This window comes from Chiloscyllium punctatum, chromosome 40, assembly GCF_047496795.1.
Source record: "Chiloscyllium punctatum isolate Juve2018m chromosome 40, sChiPun1.3, whole genome shotgun sequence".
In the NCBI taxonomy this organism is placed as follows: Eukaryota; Metazoa; Chordata; class Chondrichthyes; order Orectolobiformes; family Hemiscylliidae; genus Chiloscyllium; species Chiloscyllium punctatum.
This window is the reverse complement of record NC_092778.1, coordinates 53,165,357-53,191,788: the sequence shown is the minus strand read 5'-3', so window position 1 is coordinate 53,191,788 and position 26,432 is coordinate 53,165,357.

Here is a 26,432-nt window from a genome sequence, read left to right as displayed (position 1 = left end):
ACAACACGAGATTGCACAAGAATCTGTACCAATCTAAAGAACTTGTACTGTGCCACCTGCAATGCAATTAGACCCTTTCTTAAAAATGGAGACTAAATCTGAATACAAAATAGAAGGAGAACACAATAGACCTTTGTCTTTTATCATCAGCATTTCTCATATGTGTATGACACCTTGTGTTTGATTGAAAAATGTATTTAGTGTGATTTATGATGCGAAATATATTTATCTTAGTTCAGCAACAACCCTCCCTTCAATAAAGCAGTTTATTAGAAGAGTAATAAGACCATAAGACATAGAAGTGGAAGTAAGGCCATTTGGCCCATTGAGTCCACTCCGCAATTCAATCATGTCTGACGAACATTTCAACTCCACCTACCCGCACTCTCCCCGTAGTCCTTAATTCCTTGTGAGATCAAGAATTTATCAATCCCTGCCTTGAAGACATTTAACGTCCCGGTCTCCACTGCACTTCATAGCAATGAATTTCAAAGGCCCACCACTCTCTGGCTGAAGAAATGTCTCCTCATTTCCATTCTAAATTGACCCCCTCTAATTCTAAGGGTGTGCCCACGTGTCCTAGTACCCCTGCCTGACAGAAACAATTTCCCAGCATCCACCCTTTCTAAGCCAGGCATTATCCTGTAAATTTTTATTAGATCTCCCCTCAACCTTCCAAACTCTAATGAATACAATCCCAGGATCGCCAGTCATTCATCGTATATTAGGCCTACCATTCCAGGGATCATCCGTGTGAATCTCCACTGGACAGTGCCATTATGTCCTTCTTAAGGTGTGGGGCCCAAAATTCAAAACAGTATTCTAAATGAGGCCCAACTCGAGCTTTATAAAGTCTCAGTAGTACATTGCTGCTTTTATATTCCAACCCTCTTGAGATAAATGGCAACATTACATGTCTGAATACTCATGATCACATTTACCTTTTGTGATATCTGGCCTTGTACCTCTCCTTAAATGTTCTACATTCCCAGTATTATACTAAGATGTAAAATGGGATGGTGCATAAAAATAATATGGTACAGTTGATATTTCAGTTATATCAGCCAACACTTCTTTTTAATTCAGTTCTTTATGAGGGTTTGTCCATAGGACTGTTTCAGCTGTTTTTCTTTTAAAACAGGGTAAAGACTGTTACATTCTTTCATTACTAATAAAAAAATGAAGAAACATTTAAATTCTGTGAATTGCCCCATATCTATTTTGTCGTGATTTACTTTTTTTTTCTCTTCAAATGCATTGACTCTTATTGAGATGTGAATGTAAATTAACCTGCACTTTCCCTTGATCCTGTCCCTGTGTTCAGTGGGAGGCCGGACAAAACTGGCAAAGGGAAGTGACATCTCCTCAGCGTCAGAACAGCAATACTATCTAGCAGGAGCCTCACGGTAACCAGGAGTGAGAAATCAAGCCAACTTTCCTTTTCACAGCTCAGTAACTGCTGCTGTGTCATATTAGCTGAGATAAGCTGAATCTGCTCATCTAATTCTCTACATTGGCTTCCTAAAGTAAATTTTTCATAAAACTACAGTGCTGCTCAGAAAGGAAGATGAACAGTGCTCTGTACATGATGTGCGAACTCTGACAGAAGCTGGAACAAAATTTTACCTACCTGTGAATAAATCGGAATTGATGGGCAAGTTAAAGAGCAGTACAGCTGGCTTCTAACCTTGACCCAAAAAGTGTTCTTTTATCTGCCTGCTTGATAATAATGTTATAAATCTGTTTTTTGAAGTGTTACACAATCTTAGTTTGCTTTATGATAGGGATATGTTTCAAGATGTAGCAACAAAAGAAGGAATTGGCAGGGAAATGCTCAATTCAACGAGAAAATGGTATTATATCCAAACTGAGCACCAGATACTGAGAATGTGCACTCCTCAATTTTTCACTGAGAAAGTTTGGTGTGTAACTGTGAAAGTGAGTGAGGAATCAATGAGAGTGAAAACACACGATCACACACATTTATACAATTCAAAGATTTATAAAAAGTTCCCAGACTGCTAAGCATTTCCAGCATTTTCTGTTTATTATTTCATACTTCCAGCATCTGCAGTATATTGCTTTTGTAATAGGGATCAAATTGCTTTTATCTAAACATGAAGCTGAGAAAGAGTGGAAAATCAGCTGAAAATCTGTTCTTGCTCATTAGCTGACATTTATAGGAATAAAGAAAGCTCCTCCTTTACTTCCCTTTTAAATTGAGACTTTGAGGACCTGTTGTTTTTTTAAAGCAGGTGTCCAATGGACAGGACTTCTGCTCAAGCATTGGATATTTAACGTTACATGCATTTCATGAGCTTGCTGGAGACATAAGGTTAGAATCCTGCTCTAGAGGTACATGTAAAGGCATGAATCAAGGGATGATAGAGTAATCATCACTTGGCTGCAGCCCCACCAACATTCAAGAAGTTCACCATCCTCCATGACAAAGCAGCCTGCTCAATTGATTCGCCATCTAGCATCTTCAACATTTACCTCCTCCACCACTCATGCACAGTGGCAGACATGTGTACCATTTATGCAATGCAGCAATATCCTAAAAGGATCTTTCAATAGCATCTTCCAAATTAATGATGTCTACTGCTTTACCTTATGTTTTAAGCCAAAATAACCACATGCACAAAGAGAAGGTAGTGTGTGTATGGGATGAGGTGCCAGAGGAAGTGGTGGAGGCTGGTACAATTGCATTTGGATGAGTATATGAATAGGAAGGGTATAGAAGGATATAGGTCAAGTGCTGGCAATGAGACTAGATTAGTTTAGGATATCTGGTTGACATTGATGAATTGGACGGAAGGGTTTGTCTCTATGTGGTGTGGAGAACCTCTGGGCTATGGGTGTGTGCACATGTACTGTCCCTGCAGCTGCTTGCTTTTTATTTCAAAACAAGACATTTCAACTCATTATGTACTACAACACTCTTTTACATCTGTACATAGTAGGTTATCAAAACCAGCTCTCTACTGCATTATCCAAGATCTCTTCCTTTGTATTGCTCAGACCTATGAGGACAGGAATTGGGATGTCATGTTAAGGTTTTACTGGGTGTCGGTGATGCCTCTTCTGGAGTATGGTGTGCAGTTCAGTTTGCTCTGTTATAGGATATTGTTAAACTGGAGAGGGTTCAGCAGAGGTTTGCCAGGATGTTGCCAGGAATGGAGGGTTTCAGACATAAAAATAGACTGGGTTTTTTTTTTCCACTGGAGTGTAGGAGATTGAGGGCTGACCTTACTGAGGTTTGTAAAATCATGAGGGGCATGTATAAGATGAATGACAAGGATATTTTCCCTAATGTAGGGGAGTTCAAAAGTAGAGGGCATATTTTTAAGATGAGAGGAGAAAGATTTGGAAAATACATGAGGGGCAAATTTCTTACACAAGTGGTTTCTGTGAGGAATGAACTTCCAGTGAAAGTGGTGGCTGCAGATACAGTTACAATGTTTAAAAGATATTTGGCTAAGTTCATGAATAGGAAAAGTTTGGAGGGATATGGTCCAGATGCAGGCAGGTGGGACTAGTTTAGTTTGGAAACATTGTTGGTGTGGGCTAGTTGAGCTGAAGAGTTAATTTCCATTTGTATGAGCCTGTGACTCTACATGCTTATTCTGGACTGGTGTCTTCTTCCTGGCTGATTTCTGAGCCCTGTGATCAGTTTCATTATCATAATTTGCATGAATCCCCATTATACCATACCTACCACTGAGAAGTTAAAGGCAACATATGCATGGGACCACCATGACTTGCAAGATCCCCTCCAAACCATACACCATTCTGACTTGGAATTATATTTCACCAATCTTCCACTGAACCAAAATCCTGGAATTTGCTCTCTTCCAAAAATATGGGAATCATCATGGACAGCAGAAGGTAGCTCACCAACACCTGCTCAAGGACAATTAGAGATGGGTAATTAATGCTGGCTCAGCAAAGAAGGCACACATTGCATGAAAACTTTCAAAAAATATTACATGAAATTGAGCTCGACTGGAAGCAATGGGGAAAGGCTGTGAAGAGGGGCGGGAGTGGGTAAAATGGCAAGGAAAAGAAAGGGGTGATGGAATTCCCATTAGTTTTCCAGCATCATGCAATTTTATCAATAGCCAGGAAGGAGGATGATATGCCCCTCACCCCACACCCCACCCCTCTGCCCCACCTATATAGGTCAACTGAGGCACTTACAAGGTCATTAAAGAGTTCTTCCTGTCACAGCTGACGTCTTACCTGGGTTGGTGTTGCTGGGGAAACTGCCAGCTGTTGAAGGCACAGAACATTTTAAAATAGTGTGTTATGGTAACTCTTCAACTGCTCAATTGCTACATAATCTCCCTGGGGTTCCCTGAAACAGGCTTATACCTAGCTTTGAAGGACAACACTGGGGTGATCACCACACTAACAAAGTCTGGCCCAATATCATTCCTATTGCCACATGGGGCATGATGAGAATGTCCATTTCCCAGTATCTGCTGTTGATAATAATCTTGACAACCTGTCTTTCAATTTGATTTTGCGTGGTGATAGACAGTGAGTTGGGAACCTATTTCCCATTTCTGCAAATTTTCGTTTCTGTTGATGTTTGGTTGCTATTGACTTACTATTGCCCATCTTACACGAGCACACTATGGTGCACTTATGCTGCCAACTTTGCCAACTCCCCAGCCTTCTTAAGTACCATAGGTGAAGTGGTTGAGCAGATGGTCTTAACTGAATCAGGTGAGCACAGAATGGCACATTCAGTTGAATTGGTGCAGTTGCAAGGGTTTCTTTGAGTTATGGCTTTTTCAGAAGGATTACTGTGCAATCTCCCATTCATGCATTTGCACCTTTGTTCAACTTGCTCATAAATTCTCAGAGGTTAAAGTAAAGAAAGTACATCTCTGTTGTATGGATGAGTGGGTGGACGGTTGGCAAAAAAGGAAGAACCTGTACCCAACAGTATTGATGTGGATTCGCAGTTTAATTTGGGTACTTCTGAATTAATGTTGGCTGCCTGTGTGTAACTAATATCTGGTCAGCCAAATAAATCAATGAGCTAATGCACCTGTGAAGAGACATGGAGCCTAATATCCTTCCTCTGGCAGCTAATTAAAGACCACAGTCAGGGGGAAACCACTGACCAGTGATATCTTGGACTCCTATGGTGCAATGGTAGTGCCCCTACCTCTGAATTCCAGGGGACCCAGGTTCAAGTCTCACATGTTCCAGAGGAGTGTAACAAAAATGTCCCAGCAAGTTTGAACATTTTGTGAAAGAAACATGAAAGATTCAGTGTAGAAATTCAATATCCCATCAAGAATCAAGAGCAAGTAACACTGCCTCACAATTACCCTACAAATTACTTCATTATAAAAACAGAACTAATGGCTACAATAAATGTATCTGTAACTAGATTATGATGAAAAAACATGTCAAAGACAGATGAATTGTGGACTCGCATGCAATTTGTCTGGGTTCTCCTGAAGAAACTAATCAAGCTCTGATAATTGAATCTTTGCACGTGAAACCCCTCGCTCACTCATGAGAATTGTAATCAGTGCTACCTGCAAAAGTGGTTTTGAGAGAATGACAGCGATTGGAAGGGACACAGATTAAAAGCCCAGAGCGTCTGCGGCTGCTGTTTGTGAGCTCATACAGGTCAGAGAAACTTTAATTAAAGCAAAAGCTTGAATGACACTGCACCTCAAGCAACTCACAGAGGAATTAAAATTGGATCACCAGAGAAGAACCATCTGCCCACTTTTATAAAATATGTTCAGGAGGTGAAGATACGTAATTTGACAGCTGCAATTAGATTTGTGAAAAGGGAAGAACCCTTAAACCACTGGGAGTGAAAAAGAACATAACTCAGATTTACTAAGGAAGGGAAATGACTTACCAAATAGTACTTATAACAACCAGCAAGGGTTATGGTTCAGGATCTGTTTGATGAATAGACCACAGTTGGCAAATAAAAAAGCTGAGACTTAACTTCCACTGCAAAAAATATAATGGATGAGTCTGAACTCTGTCTCTCTGCTGTTCAAGCAGAGGTGTTAATTCCATTTGTTTCAAACAAATTAACACCTCCAACAAATTAGCAGCTAGAGGAGATTCAGATGAAGCCATTGAATATTCATACATGTCTCCCAAGTGGAACTTTGCACAGGTCCCGATATTTTACCTTTTATAACAAGATTTACAGGCTTAATTTTAACTTGGCGAGTTTGGCTGGGAAAGGGATGAGCATGTCATTGAAAACTGCTACATTCCTGACATAATAATAAGCATTGGCTATATTAGTCGCATGGCCAAGTGTCGGTTAATTAAAGAAAACAAGTATGAATTTCTTAAGGAAAAGTCACATATAACTAACCGACTGGGGTTTATTAAAGTTGTAACAGAACCTGGTTATCAGGTTTTCAGTGTTTCTGCACATGTCATAGATCTGACTCATTCCCCAAGCCTGAACTGCTTGTAATAATAATCTTCTAATGTTTTGGGAGTCAAATATGGATCATGTCCACAGGGACACTATTTACAAAACTCTGAAGAAACGTAACCTTTTTTTTCACTCATTCATGGGATGCGGGTATCGCTGGCTTGGCTAGCATTTATAGTCCATCCCTAATTGTCCAGAGGGCAGTTGAGAATCAGACACGTTGCAGTGGGCCTGGACTCAGGTTTCCAGCATTTGCAGTCCTCACTTTTGCCTAGTTGATTTTAACCTTACTGTGAATCCTCTTGCAAGGATGCCTACCTTGAAGAAGTTCTCCTCCTCTCTCCACAAGAATCTCAGTGAGTCTCTCTCTCTCTCACTGCAATCCCCAGGTCATCTCCTCTGCCCTGAAGCTCTTCCATCCCGACCCCCATTCACCTATTGTACTCTTTGCTACCTTCTCCCCAGCCTCATAAGCTCTTCATCGAGCTTATGCTCTAAATGTCAACTCTCCTGCTCCTTGGATCCTGCCTGACCGGCTGTGCTTTACCAGCACCACACTTCAGTATGTGCAGTCCTCACTTTCTCCCTAAGTGCAACTGGTGAGGTTCTACCTGTGCCTGGTGTTGCAAAGGATGGATCTGTCTATATTGCCATGGAATGCTCCAAGTAGTTGGACTATACTGTATCACCAACCATTCATTAAAACCTTTTGACAGAAATAACCTTTAATTAAAAATTCATCGGGTATGCCTTGAGACCAGATGGGTAAAAGAGGCAGTGGGCCATATTGGACTGTTCCCTAAGAATATTGTCAAAAGTCATTTAGCAGAAAATGACGAGAACTTTCACACAAAGGGATCAGTAGCAAAATTGATACAGGATAAGCTGAATGACAGGTGACAAATAGTAGCAGTCAATGATTATTGCTAAGAGTGGAGAAAAGTTTATTGCACAGTTCTCCAGAGGTTGGTGTTGAGATCTTTGTTTTTCCTGAGATATATATATATAGAAATGACTGAGAACTTGGGCATAAAATTCAAAATCTGGCCTACATGTGAGTCCAGACCTACTACAATGTGTTTGACTCTCAACTGCCCTCTGGGCAATTAGGGATAGACAATAAATGCTGGCCAAGCTAGAGATACCCCCATCCTCTGAATGAGTGAAAAATAAATTGATAATATTTCTCCATAGAGTTTTGGAAACATGAAACCTGAAAGCATTGAGAACCAAGGTCAATGCAGAACTTCAAAAGAACATGGACAGCTGGTTGAATGGACGGCCAGATGGCAAATGAAATTCAATGTTGCAAAATGTGAAGTGATTCATTTTGATAAGAAGAACATTGAATGTCCTTATAAATAAGGACTACAACACTAATAGGGGCCCAGATCCTGAAGGGACCTGTGTGATTATATGCATGAGTCATTGCAGGTGGCTAGACAGGTTGGGAGATCAGTTAACAAAGCATACAACATCTGAGGCTTTATTCATAGGAGTAGAGAGTACGACAGCAAAGAGATTACACTAAACTTGTATAAAGTACTGGTTTGCCCTCAGTTGGAGTATTGCATCCAGTACTGGAAGTTACACTTTCGGAAGAATATGAAGGCATTGGAGGGAGTGGTCCATGAGGAAGGTTGCAGGGATGTAAAACTTCAGTTTTGAAGATGGATTGGAGAAGTTAGAACAGATTTCCTTGGAGCAAAAGAGGCTGAGAGGAGATCTGATAGAGAAAATTGTAATCATGAAGGGTAGGGACAAAACAAATACAGACAAACCTGTGAAGGGATTGAAACTGAGAGGGAATAGATTTAAAGCAATTGGTTAAAGAGAAGTGAAAGACTTTTACATGCAGTGAGTGGAATATATTGCCTGAGGCTGTTGTGGAGGCAGGTTCAACCGTAACATTCAAAAGGGCAATAAACTGACATTTGTAAAGGAAGAAGGTGTAGGGTCATGGGGAGAACAGCAAAAAACTGGCATTAAGTGAATTGCTTATTCAGACAGCTAGTGTAGATAATATGGATTAAAGGGCTTCCTTTTTATTCTGTGACAATCCTTTGATTCTGTTGCCACAGTGAGGTGGAAGGTTTTGTGAACAGGCGTTGGAATTTTATATGATGCAGACAGTCCCCAGGCACAAAGATAGCTGAAGTCCTGACCACTGCTAGAACCACCAGTAAAATCAGGTGATTTGGTTTCTCAAAGTCACTGGAGCACATTTGAATGTGAATTCACTCATCCCTAATGAGACCACAAGAGAGATTTGAGATGTTTTTCGGTTGACCTACTTTTCCTATGTTGGCAATAACTGAAGTACTTTTCAACTACTTCACTACTATATAGTAGGAAAAGTGGCAGCCAACAGACCAAGGTTCTACAAATGACACTGTGTTGAATGATCAGAAAATCAGTTTCAATGGCACTAGGTTAAGAGATAACTATTGGCCAGGACAGCATGAAGGGTACCTCTCTCCACCAACATTCTTCAAAACAGACTTCTTGTTTCATTCAGCCCTTTGAGCTTGATAGGTTAATGGCTGATTCCTCATGTTCACTTTCTTGCGTTTTCTGCATATCCCATTATTCCCTTACTGCTCATGAATCTTCACATTTGTTCCATCATGAAAGTTTGACACCATCTTGCTCCTTTTCCTACCCGGTTTGTACCTCATTGGAAAATCAGGGCTTACATTTTCATGTTAAGCAGACAAGCAATAACAGCTTCTAAAATAAAAACAGAAATTGCTGGAAAGATCAGCAGGTCTGGCAGCATCTGTGGAGAAACATCAGAGTTACATTTCGGGTCCATGACCCTTTATCAGAACTCAGTTCTGAGAAAGAGTCATACAGTCATACAGTCGTACAACACAGAAACAGACCCTTCAGCCCAACCCGTCCATGCCAACCAAGTTTCCCAAACTAAACTAGTCCCATTTGCTCACTTCTGGCCTATATACCTCTAAACCTTTCCTATTCATATACTTGTCCAAATGTTCCTTAAATATTGATACTGTACCTTCATTTACCACTCCCTCCGGCAGTTCATTCCACATACGTACCACCTCTGTGTGAAAAAGTTGCCCCTCAAGTCCCTTTTAAATCTTTCTCCTCTCACATTATAGATATGCCCCCTAGATTTGAAGTCCCCCATTCTAGAGAAAAGACCTTTACTATTCACCTTTTGTATGCCCTTCATGTTTTTATAAACCTCTATAAAGTCACCCCTCAACCTCCTACACGCCAGTGAAAAAAGTTGCAGCCTACCCAACTCTCCTGATAACTCAAAACCCTCCAGCCCCAGCATCATTCTGGTAAATCCTTTCCTAACCTTCTCCAATTTAATAATATTCTTCTCTTATTCGGGCAACCCGATCTGTACATAGTACCCCAAAACTGGCCTCATTAGCATCCTGTACAAACTCAGGATAATGTCCCACCTCCTATACTCAAAGATCTGAGCAAGGACCCAAAACATTAACTCTGATTTCTGTCCATAGATGTTGCCAGACCTGCTGTCCTTTTCTAGCAACTTCTGTTTTTGTTTCTGATTTACAGCATCCGCAATTCTTTCGGTTTTAATAACTGCTTCTAACTGGGCATTCCCTGCTTGAATACCTGTAAAATCAAAGGTCGGATATTGAAAAATGCAGATTTCTTACTGAAAAAAAGCACGTCCACATCAGCATTCCTGATATCTCTTGAATTTAAAACCCTCAGGACTGTCACCTGCTCACTGACATGAGACAATGAATAAGCAGTTGCCAGTGTGATGTTTATCATGATATAGCAACAGAAATTTCAAAACATCTAGTTGTACAAAGTTATTTCTTAAATAAGCTAACTGAAAACTCCATATCATAACACAAAAGTCATTGTTGGAATCATTCAAATAAATTACTTGATTCATTTCTTCCCAAGGGTAATACGTGATCAGAAATAACAGATGCCTCTTTGATGACTATCTCTGTTGGATGCTGCACATGCATCTGAAAACAAAGATTCTACCCTTACAGCAAGGTTCCTCTCTCCAAGATATGAAAGGATCCACCAGGATAAATGTTAGAAGTGGTAAAGCATTATTCAAAGTATTCTGCAATGATTGACCTGAAAGGTTCCTGTCTTGCTTTTAACATTTGCAAAGCAAAATACTGCAGATCCTGGAATCTGTGATACAAACCGATGGTGCTGGAAAAGGCTCACTAGTTAATGTTTTGGGTTCAATATGACTTGCTAAAAGTAAAGAAAGGTTGAAATGTGATTACTTTTATGATGTGGAGAAAGGGAGGAGTATCAGGTGGAAGCAAAGGGAACACCTTTATAACCTTCTGGACTTAATAGTGAATTCAATGCCTTCACAGTGTGAACCAACACCCATTCATTCCCTTTCTTTTAGCTTTACTTGTTACATTCTGTGTCACCATGTCCTCTCTCCCCTCACCTCACCCCAGTGTCTGTACTTTCCAGTCTGACAATTGGACCCACCTCCGTAACCAGCGCTCCTCAAACATTCCAGAAGATTCTCCTGGCCTCGGAATCTATTCCGCCATTAGCCATGCGGCTGATGCAGCTGCCACCCACACGCTGATTGATGATGTCACTTCTGCCCCCATCATAGCCACTCCCACAACCACTTCCACCCCTCACAATTCCTCATGCATCACACGTGACATCACTTCCGCCCTTCACATCATCGCTGATGCCACATGCTCAGTGACTTCCGCCACCCCTACTGCCGTGGTCACCACCACTTCCGCCCCCACCAGCGTCACTCACCTGCATTCTGCTGACACGCCTCCCCACAGACCCCACTGTCACTATCCCCACTCCCCAGAACCCCAAGGGGAACACTACCCCTGCTCATGACTCCACCCCCATTCCCCCCACCATCACACCCACTCCAGTTGCAGGTTCTGCCCCCACTCCCAGCTCTACACCCACACCAGATCCAAGCTCCCAGCCCTGCCGAGTTTTCACCATCCCCTCCAGGCCTCCCCCTCACTGAGGACGAACGATCAGTCCTCAGCAAAGGACTTCCCTTCATCCCCCTCCGTCCACGCATCAATGAATTTAATACATGCCATGACGTTGAACAATTCTTCCGTCGCCTCCGCCTCCGAGCTTACTTTCACAATCAGGACTCCCGCCCACCTTCCGAAGACCCCTTCGCCCACCTCCAACACACTGCATCCACCTGGACACCCCGCGCTGGCCTATTACCTGCCCTCGACCTCTTCATTTCCAACTGCCACCGGGACATTAACCGCCTCAACCTGTCTACCTCACTCCCCCACTCCAACCTCTCACCCTCACAACGCGCAACCCTCCAATCCCTCTGCTCTAATCCCAACCTCACCATTAAGCCAGCAGATAAAGGGGGCGCAGTGATAGTCTGGCGCACAGACCTCTACACCACTGACGCCAAACGCCAACTCGAGTACACCTCTTCCTACTGCCCCCTCGACCATGACCTCACCCCCCCATCACCAAACCATCATCTCCCAGACCATACAGAACCTCATCACCTCAGGAGATCTCCCACCTACAGTTTCCAACCTCATAGTCCGGGAACCCCGCACTGCCCGGTTCTACCTCCTTCCCAAGATCCACAAGCCTGACCACCCTGGCCGACCCATTGTCTCAGCATGGTCCTGCCCCACTGAACTCATCTCTACCTACCTTGACACTGTCCTATCCCCCTAGTCCAGGAACTCCCCACATACGTTCGAGACACCACCCACGCCCTCCACCTCCTCCAAGACTTCCGTTTCCCCGGCCCCCAACGCCTCATCTTCACCATGGATATCCAATCCCTCTACACCTCCATCTGCCATGACCAGGGCCTCCAAGCCCTTTGTTTTTTCCTCTCCTGACGTCCCCAACAGTACCCTTCCACTGACACTCTCATTCGTTTGGCCGAACTGGTCCTCACCCTTAACAATTTCTCCTTTGAATCCTCCCACTTCCTCCAGACCAAAGGGGTAGCCATGGGCACACGTATGGGCCCCAGCTATGCCTGTCTCTTTGTTGGCTACGTAGAGCAGTTGATCTTCCGTAATTATACCGGCACCACCCCCCACCTCTTCCTCCGCTACATTGATGACTGCATTGGTGCCACCTCATGCTCCCGTGAGGAGGTTGAGCAATTCATCAACTTCACCAACACATTCCACCCTGACCTTAAATTTACCTGGACCATCTCTGACACCTCCCTCTCCTTCCTGGACCTCTCCATCTCCATTAACGACGACCGACTTGACACTGACATTTTTTACAAACCCACCGACTCCCACAGCTACCTGGATTACACCTCTTCCCACCCTACCTCTTGCAAAAATGCCATCCCATATTCCCAATTCCTTCGCCTCCGCCGGATCTGCTCCCAGGAGGACCAGTTCCACCACAGAACGCACCAGATGGCCTCCTTCTTTAGAGACTGCAATTTGCCCTCCAACACATTTCGTCTACATCCCGCACCTCCACCCTCAGACCCCACCCCTCCAACTATAACAAGGACAGAACGCCCTGGTGCTCACCTTCCACCCTACCAACCTTCGCATAAACCAAATCATCCGCCAACATTTCCGCCACCTCCAAACAGACCCCACCACCAGGGATATTTTTCCCTCCCCACCCCTTTCCACCTTCCGCAAAGATCATTCCCTCCGTGACTACCTGGTCAGGTCCACGCCCCCCTACAACCCACCCTCCCATCCTGGCACTTTCCCCTGCCACCGCAGGAACTGTAAAACCTGCGCCCACACCTCCTCCCTCACCTCTATCCAAGGCCCTAAAGGAGCCTTCCACATCCATCAATGTTTTACTTGCACATCCACTAATATCATTTATTGTATCCATTGCTCCCAATACGGTCTCCTCTACATTGGGGAGACTGGGCGCCTCGTGGCAGAGCGCTTTAGGGAACATCTCCGGGACACCCACACCAATCAACCACACTGCCCCGTGGCCCAACATTTCAACTCCCCCTCCCACTCTGCCGAGGACATGGAGGTCCTGGGCCTCCTTCACCGCCGCTCCCTCACCACCAGACGCCTGGAGGAAGAACGTCTCATCTTCCGCCTTGGAACACTTCAACCCCAGGGCATCAATGTGGACTTCAACAGTTTCCTCATTTCCCCTTCCCCCACCTCACCCTACTTCTAAACGTCCAGCTCAGTAACTGTCCCCATGACTTGTCTGGACTTGTCCTACCTGCCTATCTCCTTTTCCACCAAACCTCTCCACCCTCTCCTCCCTGACCTATCACCTTCATCCCCTCCCCCACTCACCCATTGTACTCAATGCTACTTTCTCCCCACCCCCACCCTCCTCTTAGCTTATCTCTCCACGCTTCAGGCTCACTGCCTTTATTCCTGATGAAGGGCTTTTGCCCGAAACGTCGATTTTGAAGCTCCTTGGATGCTGCCTGAACTGCTGTGCTCTTCCAGCACCACTAATCCAGAATCTGGTTTCCAGCATCTGTAGTCATTGCTTTTACCTCACCGTAGTTCTGCCGTTCCCACATTCCAATCATTTAATCTGTACTATCAACATCCTTTCTCTCCCAGCAATCCACACTCCTCGCCCACCCCCCACCCCCACTATAGCATAAATGCTGACCCTCACGCGTCAGCTGTGATGAAGTGTCATCTAAACTCAAAATGTTAGCTTGCTCTCTTTCTCCATGGATGCTGCCTGACTCACTGTAATCTCCAGCATTTTTTTGTTTTCAGGACAGATTCCAGCATCCACAGTAATTTGCTCTTAGAAGCAAAGGGAATGTTTGGAGTTGAGTAGAAGGTAGGAGAGATCACACAAACAAGGAATAAGAGCAGGCCACTCAAACCTTCAAGCCTGTTCTGCCAATCCATAAGATTTGATGGTGGCTCAGTGGTTAGCACTGCTGCCTCACAGTGTTGGGGACGAGGGTTCAATTCCTGCCTTGGGCATCTGTCTGTGGTGGGGTTTGCACAGTCTCCCCATGTCTGTGTGGGTTTCCTCCTGCAGTCCAAAGATGTGTCGGTCAGGTGAATTGCCCATAGTGTTTGATGCATTAGTCAGGGGTAAATGTAGGGGAATGGGTCTGGGTGAGTTACTCTTCAGAGGGTCAGTTTGGACTGAAGGACCTATTTCCATACTGTAGGGAATCTAATCTGGTTTTAACCTCAACTCTACATTTTTGCATTTCTTCAGCTGTCTTTCATCCCCTTGGTAATCAAGTATGTATCTACCTCTGGCTTGAAAATATTTAAAGATTCTGCCTTTTGAAGTACAAAATTCCAAAGACTCGGAGAGAAAAAGTGTTTCCTTATTTCCATTTTAAATGGGCAAACCCTTATTTTTGAACTATGACCCCCTAGTTTTAGATTCTCTCATAAGAAGAAACATCCTTTCCACATCCACCCAGTCAGGGCTTCTCAGGATCTTATATGTTTCAATTAGTTCACCTCCGACTGTTCTAATCTCCGGAGGGTTTACTCCTGTCCGACCTTTCCTTGTAAGGCAAATCTGCCTATTCTCATCAAATGACAAAGATGGTCCATCATGGAGTGAAAGGCAAAGGAGGAGAAAGTGAGGACCACAGATGCTGGAGATCAGAGTTGAGAGTGTGGTGCTGGAAAAGCACAGTAGATCAGGCAGCATCCGAGGAGCAGGAGAATCAATGTTCCAGGCATAAGTCCTTCATCAGGAATTTCAGGCACAAGTCCTTCTTGATGAGGGACTTATGCCTGAAATGTCATTTTTCCTGCTTCTCGAATGAGGCCTGACCTGTTGTGCTTTTCCACTCACTCTGAACCAAGGCTTTGATTCCCTTCCACCCTCAAGAGTGTGGTGCTGAAAACCGTCAATACTCCTGCTTCTTGGATGTTGCCTGACCTGCTGCGCTTTTTCAGCACCACACTCCCGACTCTGAAAGCCAAAGGGAGTGGTAATGTTTGTGGAAGGGAGTCAAAGTCTTGGTTCGGAGTGAGTTTTAATGACGTGTAAAGGGGATGGTCTGCCTGAAGGCAAAGACTTGAAAACAGCTGACTGAAAATTAGAATGAAGAACAGAACTCATTGGGTCTGATGTTGTTGAACTTAATGTTGAGTCCAGAAAGCTTTAAAATGCTGAACTGAAACAAGAGGTGCTGGTTCTAAAGCTTCACTCAACTCTAAACATTCCCTTTGCTTCTACCTGACATTCCTCCCTTTCTCAACATCATAAAAACAATCACATTTATAGAGTCATAGAGATGTACACCATGGAAACAGACCCTTTGGTCCAACCGCCCATGCCGACCAGCTATCTCAACCCAATCTAGTCCCACCTGCCAGCACCCGGCCCATATCCCTCCAAACCCTTCCTATTCATATACCCATCCAAATGCCTCTTAAGTGTTGCAATTGTACCAGCCTCCACCACATCCTCTGGCAGCTCATTCCATACACGTACCACCCTCAGCATGAAAAAGTTGCCTCTTAGGTCTTTTTTATATCTTTCCCCTCTCACCTTAAATCTATGCCCTCTAGTTCTGGACTCGCAGACCCCAGGGAAAAGACTTTGTCTATTTATCCTATCCATTGTTAAAAATCACACAACACCAGGTTATAGTCCAACAGGTTTAATTGGAAGCACACTATCTTTCGGAGTGACGCTTCTTCATCAGGTGATCGTGGAGGGCTCAATCTATCCTATCCGTGCCCCTCATAATTTTATAAACCACTATAAGGTCACCCCTCAGCCTCCGACATTCCAGGGAAAACAGCCCCAGCCTGTTCAGCCTCTCCCTGTAGCTCAAATCCTCCAACCCTGGCAACATCCTTGTAAATCTTTTCTGAACCCTTTCAAATTTCACAACATCTTTCCGATAGGAAGAAGACCAGAATTGCACGCAATATTCCAACAGTGGCCTAACCAATGTCCTGTATAGCTGCAACATGACCTCCTAACTCCTGTAGGAGAAAGTGAGGACTGCAGATGCTGGAGATCAGAGCTGAAAATGTGTTGCTGGAAAAGTGCAGCAGGTCAGGCAGCATCCAAGGAGCAGGAGAATCGACGTTTCCTCCCAGATGTGGTCGACAATGCTCTCCACCGCATCTCCTCCACTTTCCGCTCCTCCGCCCTTGAGCCCCGCCCCTCCAATCGCCACCAGGACAGAACCCCATTGGTACTCACCTACCACCCCACCAACCTCCATATACATCGTATCATCCGTCGTCATTTCCGCCACCTCCAAACGAACCACACCACCAGGTATATATTTCCCTCCCCTCCCCTATCAGCGTTCCAAAAAGACCACTTCACCTGCACCTCCACACACATCATTTACTGCATCCACTGCATCCGATGTGGCCTCCTCTATATTGGGGAGACAGGCTGCCTACTTACGGAATGTTTCAGAGAACACCTCTGGGACACTGGGACCAAACAACCCAACCACCCCGTGGCTCAACACTTTAACTCCCCCTCCCACTACACCAAGAACATGCAGGTCCTTGGACTCCTCCATCGCCAGACCATAGCAACATGACGGCTGGAGGAAGAGCACCTCATCTTCCGCCTAGGAACCCTCCAACCACAAGGGATGAACTCAGTTTTCTCCAGTTTCCTCATTACCCCTCCCACCACCTTGCCTCAGTCCCAACTCTCGAACTCAGCACCACCTTCCTAACCTGCAATCTTCTTCCTGACCTCTCCTCCCCCACCCCCACTCCGGCCTACCACCCTCACCTTATCACCCTCACCTTAACCTCCTTCCACCTATCGCATTTCCAACGCCCCTCCCCCAAGTTACTCCTCCCTACCTTTTATCTTAGCCTGCTTGGCACACTTTCCTCATTCCTGAAGATGGACTCATGCCGGAAACTTTGATTCACCTGCCCCTTGGATGCTGCCTGACCTGCTGCGCTTTTCCAGCAATGCATTTTCAACTCCTAATTCCTGTACTCAATACTCTGACCAATAAAGGAAAGCATACCAAACGCCTTCTTCACAATCCTATCTACCTGCTACTCCACTTTCAAGGAGCTATGAACCTGCACTCCCAGGTCTCTTTGTTCAGCAACATTCCCTAGGACCTTACCATTAATTTTATAAGTCCTGCTAAGATTTGCTTTCCCAAAATGCAGCACCTCGCATTTATCTGAATTAAACTCCATCAGCCAATTCTCAGCCCATTGGCCCATCTGGTCCAGATCCTGTTGTAATCTGAGATAACCCTCTTCGCTGTCCACTACACTTCCAATTTTGGTGTCATCTGCAAACTTACTAACTGTACCTCTTATGCTTGCATCCAAATCATTTATGTAAATGACAAAATGTAGAGGGCCCAGCACCAATCCTTGTGGCACTCCACTGGTCACAGGCCTCCAGTCTGAAAACAACCCTCCACCACCACCCTCTGTCTTCTACCTTTGAGCCAGTTCTGTATCCAAATGGCTAGTTCTCCCTGTATTCCATGAGATCTAACCTTGCTAACCAGTCTCCCATGGGGAACCTTGTCGAACACCTTACTGAAGTCCATATAGATCACATCTACTGCTCTGCCCTCATCAATCTTCTTTGTTACTTCATCAAAAAACTCAATCAAGTTTGTGAGACATGATTTTCCATGCACAAAGCCATGTTGAGTATCCTGAATCAGTCCTTGCCTTTCCAAATACATGTTCATCCTGTCCCTCAGGATTCCCTCCAACAACTTGCCCTCCACCAAGGTCAGGCTCACCGGTCTATAGTTCCCTGGCTTGTCTTTACCGCCCTTCTTAAACAGTGGCACCACGTTTGCCAACCTCCAGTCTTCCGACAACTCACCTGTGACTATCGATGATACAAATATCTCAGCAAGAGGCTCAGCAATCACTTCTCTAGCTTCCCACAGAGTTCAATCTCTATTTGAGAGAATCTCACTCCATCCTTTGTTTTTCACAACCGCACGGTGAGTTTCTCACTAGGCAGTGGTGAGTTGCCAATTAAGGGGGGGGAGTTGTAGCCTGTTAAATGCCTCCTTGTTAATGTCCCAACACACCTTATTAGTATTCAGCTTTCTATCTTACCAAACAAGCTAGGTGCCGAGAAACCACAACGTGGAAACTGAGTGGGGACCTGGTGCATTCAGCTTGTCGCTTGCCCATGAGGCACAGTCAGGGCAACATCTGAGGGTGCATTCCATGGACACTGCCACCTGCACCCCACAGCCATAATCATTTATATTTGATATGTTCCAGCCTCTAAGAATGCCTGTGGCACATCATTGAGCCACTTTTAAGTGACGCTCATTGTAACACTGCTGCAAGAGCACTGTATGATCAGGGACACACACCCAGTTCATGGACCAGACCAAGTTGCATTTCCAGGCTCCTCCCTCGCTGAAAATAGTCTCTATGAACCTACTGGATGCTCACAGCATCCCCCTGCTTACCTTTGCTTTGTCTTGCCATTTTTAACACTTTGCCCCCTCTGCCAGAGATACCAGACTCATTTCACTTCTACTATTTCTTACTGAAACAAGGCCAGGAAACTTGTCATGGTTGATAGCAGGCCTCAGTCAAGCCAAGAGGATGACCTTCAGCCTCTGATACTTGGACATTCGGGAGGTCAAAGTCAGGATTCTCTCCACATTTGGGATATGGAGCTGAATTTTGGGCAGCCCACCAGATGTCTTGAGTCCTTTTGCCCTTTTGGGGAATGTTTTCTTCCTGGAATGAGAGAGAGAGAAGTATTAAGGGATTTGAAAGTGGGCGACACAGCTGTTATTTTTGGTAGTTTGTTATAGTTTGGAAGGTGGCCTGAGTAAGTGGGTAGGGAGCAGAGAGGGCATGCAAGGTTAATGGGTTGAAGTTTGGGATGGTGATAGTGAGTGAGGTAAGATGTTGCAGGCAATAGTGAGCATGGAAGAGCATGATCCTTGGGAGGTGGGTACAGTAGCAGAGCCTGAGTGAGTGTAAATTATCAGAGCAAAGATTATGGCACTTGAGTTGGCAGAGCGAAGAAGGTCTTTGACCTTCTTCCTGGGCATTTCGAGATTCCTGGGAGCTCCCCATGTGACTTAGACTGCTCCAGCCCAGGTGGCAACCTTGGACTAGAACACAGAACAACACAGCTCAGCAACAGGCCTTTCAACCCTCCATGTCTGTGCTGACCATATTGCTATCTAATCCCATCTGCCTGCACATGGTCTGTATCCTTCTATTCCTTGTCTATTCATGTGCCTGTCAGTATTTATCTTAAATGTTGTTATCCTATCTGCTTCTATCTCCTTCCTGGCAGAGCCTTCCAGGCACCTAGCACCCTTTGTGTGAAAAAAACTTGCTGCATACGTCTCCTTTAAACTTTTCCCCTCCTACCCTTGTTTTTCATATTTCCACCCTGTGAAAAAGACTCTGACTATCCAGATTATCCGTGCCTCTCATAACTTTATAAACTTCTATCAAGTTGTTTCTCAGCCACCAATGCTCTGTAAAAACAATCAAAGTTTATCCAACCTCTCCTTCTAATTAATCCACTCCAGTCCAGGCGCCATCCTGAGAAACTGCTTTCGTACTTCCCTAAAGTCTCCACAACCTTCCTATCGAACTGCACATAATATTCCAAATGATTCTCCTTAGTCTGACTTGCCAAGTATAACCCGTGGTCCTTTCTCGCTCTCCTAATTTCTTTTTTAAGTCTTCTACTTCCTTTATTCTCAAGGGTGTGGTGTGATTTCTGTTTCCTAAACCTTACATATGTTTCCTTTTTCTTTTTGACTAAACTGTCAATACCGCTGGTTGCTCAGTCTCCCTTCCAGAATATTCTGTGCCTGCTCAGAGTTATCCTTTACCTTGGCACCAGAGAGGCAATACACCAATCTGTACTCTTGCCCACACCCACAGAAATGCCTATCTGTGCCCCTGATTATACAGTACCCTATCACTATTGCTCGCCAACACTTCTGCTATATATCAATACTAATCATGGTGCCACTGATCTGGCTACTGCTGTCAATTTCCCCTGAGAGGCCATCCTCCCAACAGTATACTTGTTGGGAGTGGAATGGCCACAGGGCACTCCTGCACTCCCTGCCCACGCTTACTAATCTTGCTGGTGGTCATGTACTTCTTCTGCATCTGTGTAGCCCTTTCCTGGTGGTGTGACCAGCTCACTAACTGTGCTGTCCACAATATTCCTACCCTCATGGATGCTCCATAGTGAGCCCATCCACAGGTCTAGGTGCACCATGCAGCAAATCAGGAGCTGCAGCTGCACACACTTCCTGCATACGGAGTCACTTTGGAGACTGGAAGTGTCTCTGATTTTCCATGTATTGCAGAAGAAGCATTTTACCGTGTTCAGTTCTCCTGCCATTGTGAACCTCATCAACCACAGACAATAAACTAAGGAACCAATTACACAACCTTCTCTCCTCCTCACTAAAATCAAGTTTCTCACTCTTGTGCTCTCTATTCCTAACAAGTTACAAATCACAATAATAAGTACATTACCCTCGCTTATCCCTCCAGACGTGACTCTAGACCTGGCTCAGTCTCTGGACCTGAGCGGTCAATCCTGTTATTTTTTTGAGCCATGACATCACCTCCGGAGGTCCACCCCTGGATTCTGCTCCTGCTGTTCCAGTTTGAGTTCAATCCAGACCTTGTCCATCAGGCTTTATCAGGACTGCTCCTATTGCTTCCATTTAAAACGAGGTCCACTCCATTCTTCTCTTACTGCTTCAACTGACTTCCATGCAGTTGTCTAGCCTGACATGATCTGATATGATGACCCCCCACTGCTGGCCCTGGGGCAAGAGGAAGTTCTCATTGCCTCTGCATTACCCCATCCAATAGGACCTCCAGGTGTCTGCCAGCAAAGCGAGACGCCGATCTCTCCCTGTCTGCCACATGCAGGACAAATGACAGGCACCATATGCAGGGCAGCTTCGGGCTGTAAGTTCTTGTTTTGGTGCAGAATGGATTTTTAAAGATGGCATAGGTATAAGGGAGACTATATGGTCTAGGAATCCACTGACTGGCACATTGTGTGGTAAAAAGATGCTGAAATTGGAGATTATGTATGCCACAATGAGGCTGGGTGCATTGTTGATGAAGTTGAGTTGAGTAAGATATGGCAAGAATATTGGCAAGGCCTTCCAGCTGAAATCCCTCCAAAACACTCAGTAAAACTTGGACCTAACCAAGAAAACATAAGATTCAGCCTTCAGGTTCCTTCACCATGGATGCTACCAGACTTGTTGAATTCCTTTGCACGATCTGTTTTAATTTTATGTTTCTGATCCATGGTTAGAAATCTCTCAGTGCCATCAGCTGCCCCTTAGGGTGGCACGGTGGCTCTGTGGTTAGCACTGCTGCCTCACAGCACCAGGGTTCCAGATTCGATTCCAGCCTTGGGCGGCTGACTGTGTGGAGTTTGTACGTTCTGCGTGGGTTTGCTCTGGTTTCCTCCCACAGCCTGAAGATGGGCAGGCGAGTTGGCCATGCTAAATTGCCCATAGTGTTAGGTGCTTTATTCAGAGGGGAAACGGGTCTGGGTGGGTTGGGCCGAAGGGCTTGTTTCCACACTTTAGGGAATCTAATCCTATTTCTATTATCACCTTGGTATAAACATAAAACATGTTCAGCATCCATTCAGCCCATCATATTCATGCAATAAAAATAGCGTTATCCAACCTTCCAGTTCTTTTCAGTCTTGTTGGGTATGGCAGTACAAATGCATGAACAATTATTTCTCAAAATGTGCAATAGTTCTCCAAGATCTGTGTGCATTTCTAATTCTATCTCTTTGCACATCTTTGATTTTCATTGCTCTATTGTTGGTGTTGGTGCCTTTGTCTGTCTAAGCCCTAAACGATGTAACTCCTTCCTTCAACATACCATCTTCTATTCACTTCATTCTCCCTTGAAGACAGCCCTTAAATTCTGCCTTTTTGACCAATCTTTTCTTCTCTTAATGTGAATCATCTTGGAAATATTTACTGGTTTAAAGATATTATGTAAATACACATAGTTGATGCTGCTAAACAATATCCACATCAAAATTCTTTCAACCATTTATAAACATTTTAGAGAAATGCTCTCCTATTTCAAGCACGTTATGAGTAATTGTGAGTGATAGTGTGAAATGACATATATTTAACATCATTGAAAATGAGAAAAGATGCTGACTTCCATTTTCTTCAACTACTGAAATGTATGTTTTAAATCTTTAACCATTAGTGATACAGCCAGGATTATGATTAGGAGGATTTTGAAATAATCATTTAGTGATGATAGACTAAATTAGGAATATATCAATTAGCTTGTAAAATACCCATGTATTTGAAATATCACCATTAACATCCTGGAGTTGTCTTGAAAGAAGTTTAAATGATAACCGTCTGTCTTTGCTGTGCCTTATTTAAGGTTCAAAATCCTCAGTCACCCAGACTAACAACACTGTAGGAAAACTTGCCCCACGCAGACTGCAGCAATTTAAGAATTAACAACTATTTCTTATCTCATTCTCCACTACCGTCCCATCTGGTGGGACCACAAGACATCAGCCCAGCTCCTTTTCTGGGGCAAATTGCTCTCTAGTGATAGACCCTTGTGGGGAATGGGATCAAGACAGACAGTAAGTGTGTGTGTGTGAGAGAGAGAGAGAGAGATGGATAAAGAAGCAAAATCAAAATGGTGGGATGAGAGAGAGGGAGAGATAAAGAGTGAGAATAAAGAGAGAGGGAGAAGGAGAGTGAAAGAAAAGAGAGAATGGGGAAGAGAGAAAGAGGAAGAATGATGGGCAGACTAGGAAAAGAGACAAAAGAAATTGGGAGGGCAGAGGGAATAAAATAGCCAGGGAAATGATGCAGAATACCCAATTGGAATTTTACTGAGAAACTGAATATGCCTCCTTGGATCATTATGTGGAGGTGCTGGTGCTGGACTAGGGTGGGCAGAGATAAAAATCACAAAACACCAGGTTATAGTCCACCAGGTTTATTGGAAGCACGAGTTTTCAGAGCGCTGCTCCTTCATTAGGTAACAAGTGGGGCAGGATCGTAAGATACAGAATTTATAGCAAAAGCTCACAATGTTATGCAATTAAAATGATATAGTGAACAAACCTAGATTGCTGTTAAGTCTTTCATCTTTTAGAATGGGTTGCAGGTTTTGGTTCATAAATATGTAAATCCCAGAACTTCTTTTAAGTCACATTCTTGAGATAACTTAAGGTTTTATTAAAAAAAGGTGACATCTCAGCTCAGACAATACATTAAAGGTGTGAGGTTGAACTCTGTCTGTATCCCAAATTTGAGTCAGACTGGTTCTATTTCCAAAGTAGGAATTTATAAAATATTATATGGATTGATTGCCTGCATTGACTGCCTACAGGTTATGTACTTGTTGAGAAAAAATAGAATGTGTCTGCAATTCAGTTCTACAAATGCAAATTCATCCCATTATATGTGGTGTGTGTGTGTGTGTGTGTGTGTGTGTACGCTATTTGGAGACTTAACCCACAAAGGCAGCAGCAGCAGTCTTTTTGTTGGTGTCCAGTTCGGCTGCCCCTGAGAAGGAGGGGGTCAGGGTTGGACGGGGTTGGGGTGCGGGCAGCGGACGGGGACAGTGCTGGACAGGGATAGGGGTTGGGTGTGGGGTAGTGTTGAATGGGGGCGGGTGGGGGGGGGGGGGCGGTGTTGAATGGGTTGAGGGGAGGGGGCCGGGGTGGTGTTGGCCGGGGTTGGGGGTTGGGGGGGCGATATTGACCAGGGTTGGGAGTGGGAACAGGGGAGATGCTGGCTGGGGTTTGGGGGTGGGGGAGGTGTTCGCTGAGGTTGGGGGGAGCAGGGGTAAGTATTGACCGGGATTGGGGGGCAGGGGCGGGGGAAGGTTTTGGCCAGGGTTGGGGGCTGGGACGGGGGTAGGTTTTGACCAGGGTTGGGGGACGGGGGGAAGTGTTGGCCAGGGTCAGGGGCTTGCACACTGTGTGCTGCTGCTGGTCTCCTGAATGGGGAGCAGACTTTAAGAACTCTGAGTCCCAGAGGAAAGGCATTTAATCTAGTAACTGAATAATCGGTTACACAAGTGAAATAGTACCTGCCCATCATGTTCAGATAATCGAGGTTCCCCTATATAGTGTAGTGGTGTCACCTGCAGTGTGACATGAACCCAAGGTCCTGGTTGAGGCCATCTTCAAGGGTACAGAACTTGGCTATCAGCTCTGCTCGGCGACTCTGCGTTGTTGCATATCCTGAAGTCCACCTTGGAGGATAGTCACCCTAAGATCCAAGGCCGAATGTCCCTGACTGATGAGGTGTTCCCCGATTGGGAGGGAACATCCCTGCCTTGTGATTGTTCTACAAAAACATTCATCCATTATCGTAGCATCTGCTTGGTCTTGCCAAAGTACCATGCTTCTGGCATCCTTGCCTGCAGCGTATGAGATAGATAATGTTGGCTGGGTCATATGAGTATCTGCCGTGTACACATGGGTGGTGTCCCCACGTGTAATGGTGGTATCCATGTCGACACTCTGACACTTCTTGCAGTGCTTGCCCTGACAAGATTGTAAGGTGTTGTAGTCGATGTTGTCCTGAAAGCTGGGCAGTTTGCTATGCCTTCGATTATGGCAAAGGCACACAGTAAATAAATTAGCTAAGTTATTTAAAAAATCCTGCAGAGAACTCTGGAGACCTTGATTATTATTTCTCACTACACAAACTTCTTAACACACATTAAATAAAATTTGATTCAGTCGACTGGAAATTCTCAGTTGCTTTAACAAAGTACAACCAAATGCTTGGAATTTTATTATAACTTTGTCTGTCCTTCCCTCTGGGTGTGTATAGAAATAAATCTGTGTGAACTATTTTTGAAGATAACTAACAGGTAAAAATGCAACCTTTGCAAATGAAACTTGCACTTTCACAATGTGATTTTCGAAACGGATTTTTAATGAACCGAGCTTAATCTTGGCATACAGATCCTACAATGTGGTTTGCAAAGATCTCAATTTAGTTAAAAGAAAGCAAAATTTGCATTTATGTAGCTTTGCACAAGCTCAAAACATCCTTTACAATAAATGAAGTACTTTTGAAGTGTAGTCACCACTGTAATGCAAAAAATGCAGTCAATTTGTGCCAAGGAATTTCCATAAACAGAACTGTTACAATAACTAGATAACTTGCTTTATAGTGGCACTTGTTGCATGATAAATGTCAACCAAGGCACAAAGAATGGCACCTCTGCTCTTCTTTAAAAAGGTGCCAAGAGTTTTTTATTTCTGCCTGAGAGAACATGGGGGGCAGCAGTTGAATGTCACATTCTAAAACTCTGATCTCCAAGACAGTAATTACCTTCTTCATACTGCACTGGAGTGCCAGTCTAGATTCTTGCTATGACCTCTTGAATGTGACTTGAACTCACAGCCTTCCTGATGAAGATCTTATACCCGAAACCTTGATTTTTCTGCTCTTTGGATGCTGCCTGGCCTGCTGTACTTTTCCAGCACTGCACTTTTTGACTCACAACCTTTTGACACAGGCACATAAGTGTGAGACAGTGCCTCACTTGGGGCGGTGATGGTCTAATGGTATTACTGCTTGACTATTAACCTAGAAACACAGCTATTGTTCTGTGGACCTGAGTTCAAATCCTGCCATAGCAGGTGAAGAACTTCAATTCATTGCAAATTAAGAATGGAATGATGACCATAAATACTGTCAATTGGTGAAAAAAACCATCCAGTTTACTAATATCCTTTTGGGAAGGAGATTGCCATCCTTACTTGGTCTGGCCTCCACATAACTCCAGACCCACAGCAATTGCTTGACTCTTTACTGTCTTCTGGGCAATTAGGAATGGCAATAAATGCTGACTTAGCTAACAATTTCCTCATTCTGTGAATGAATTTGAAAAAAAAGTAAGTGAAAACAACCAAGTAAAAGGATATACTCCTGATATCTTTCAAATTAAAGATCAGTGCTGCCAATCGCCAAGAAGCCAGATTTGAGAAATATTGGTTCATTTTATTGCACTTT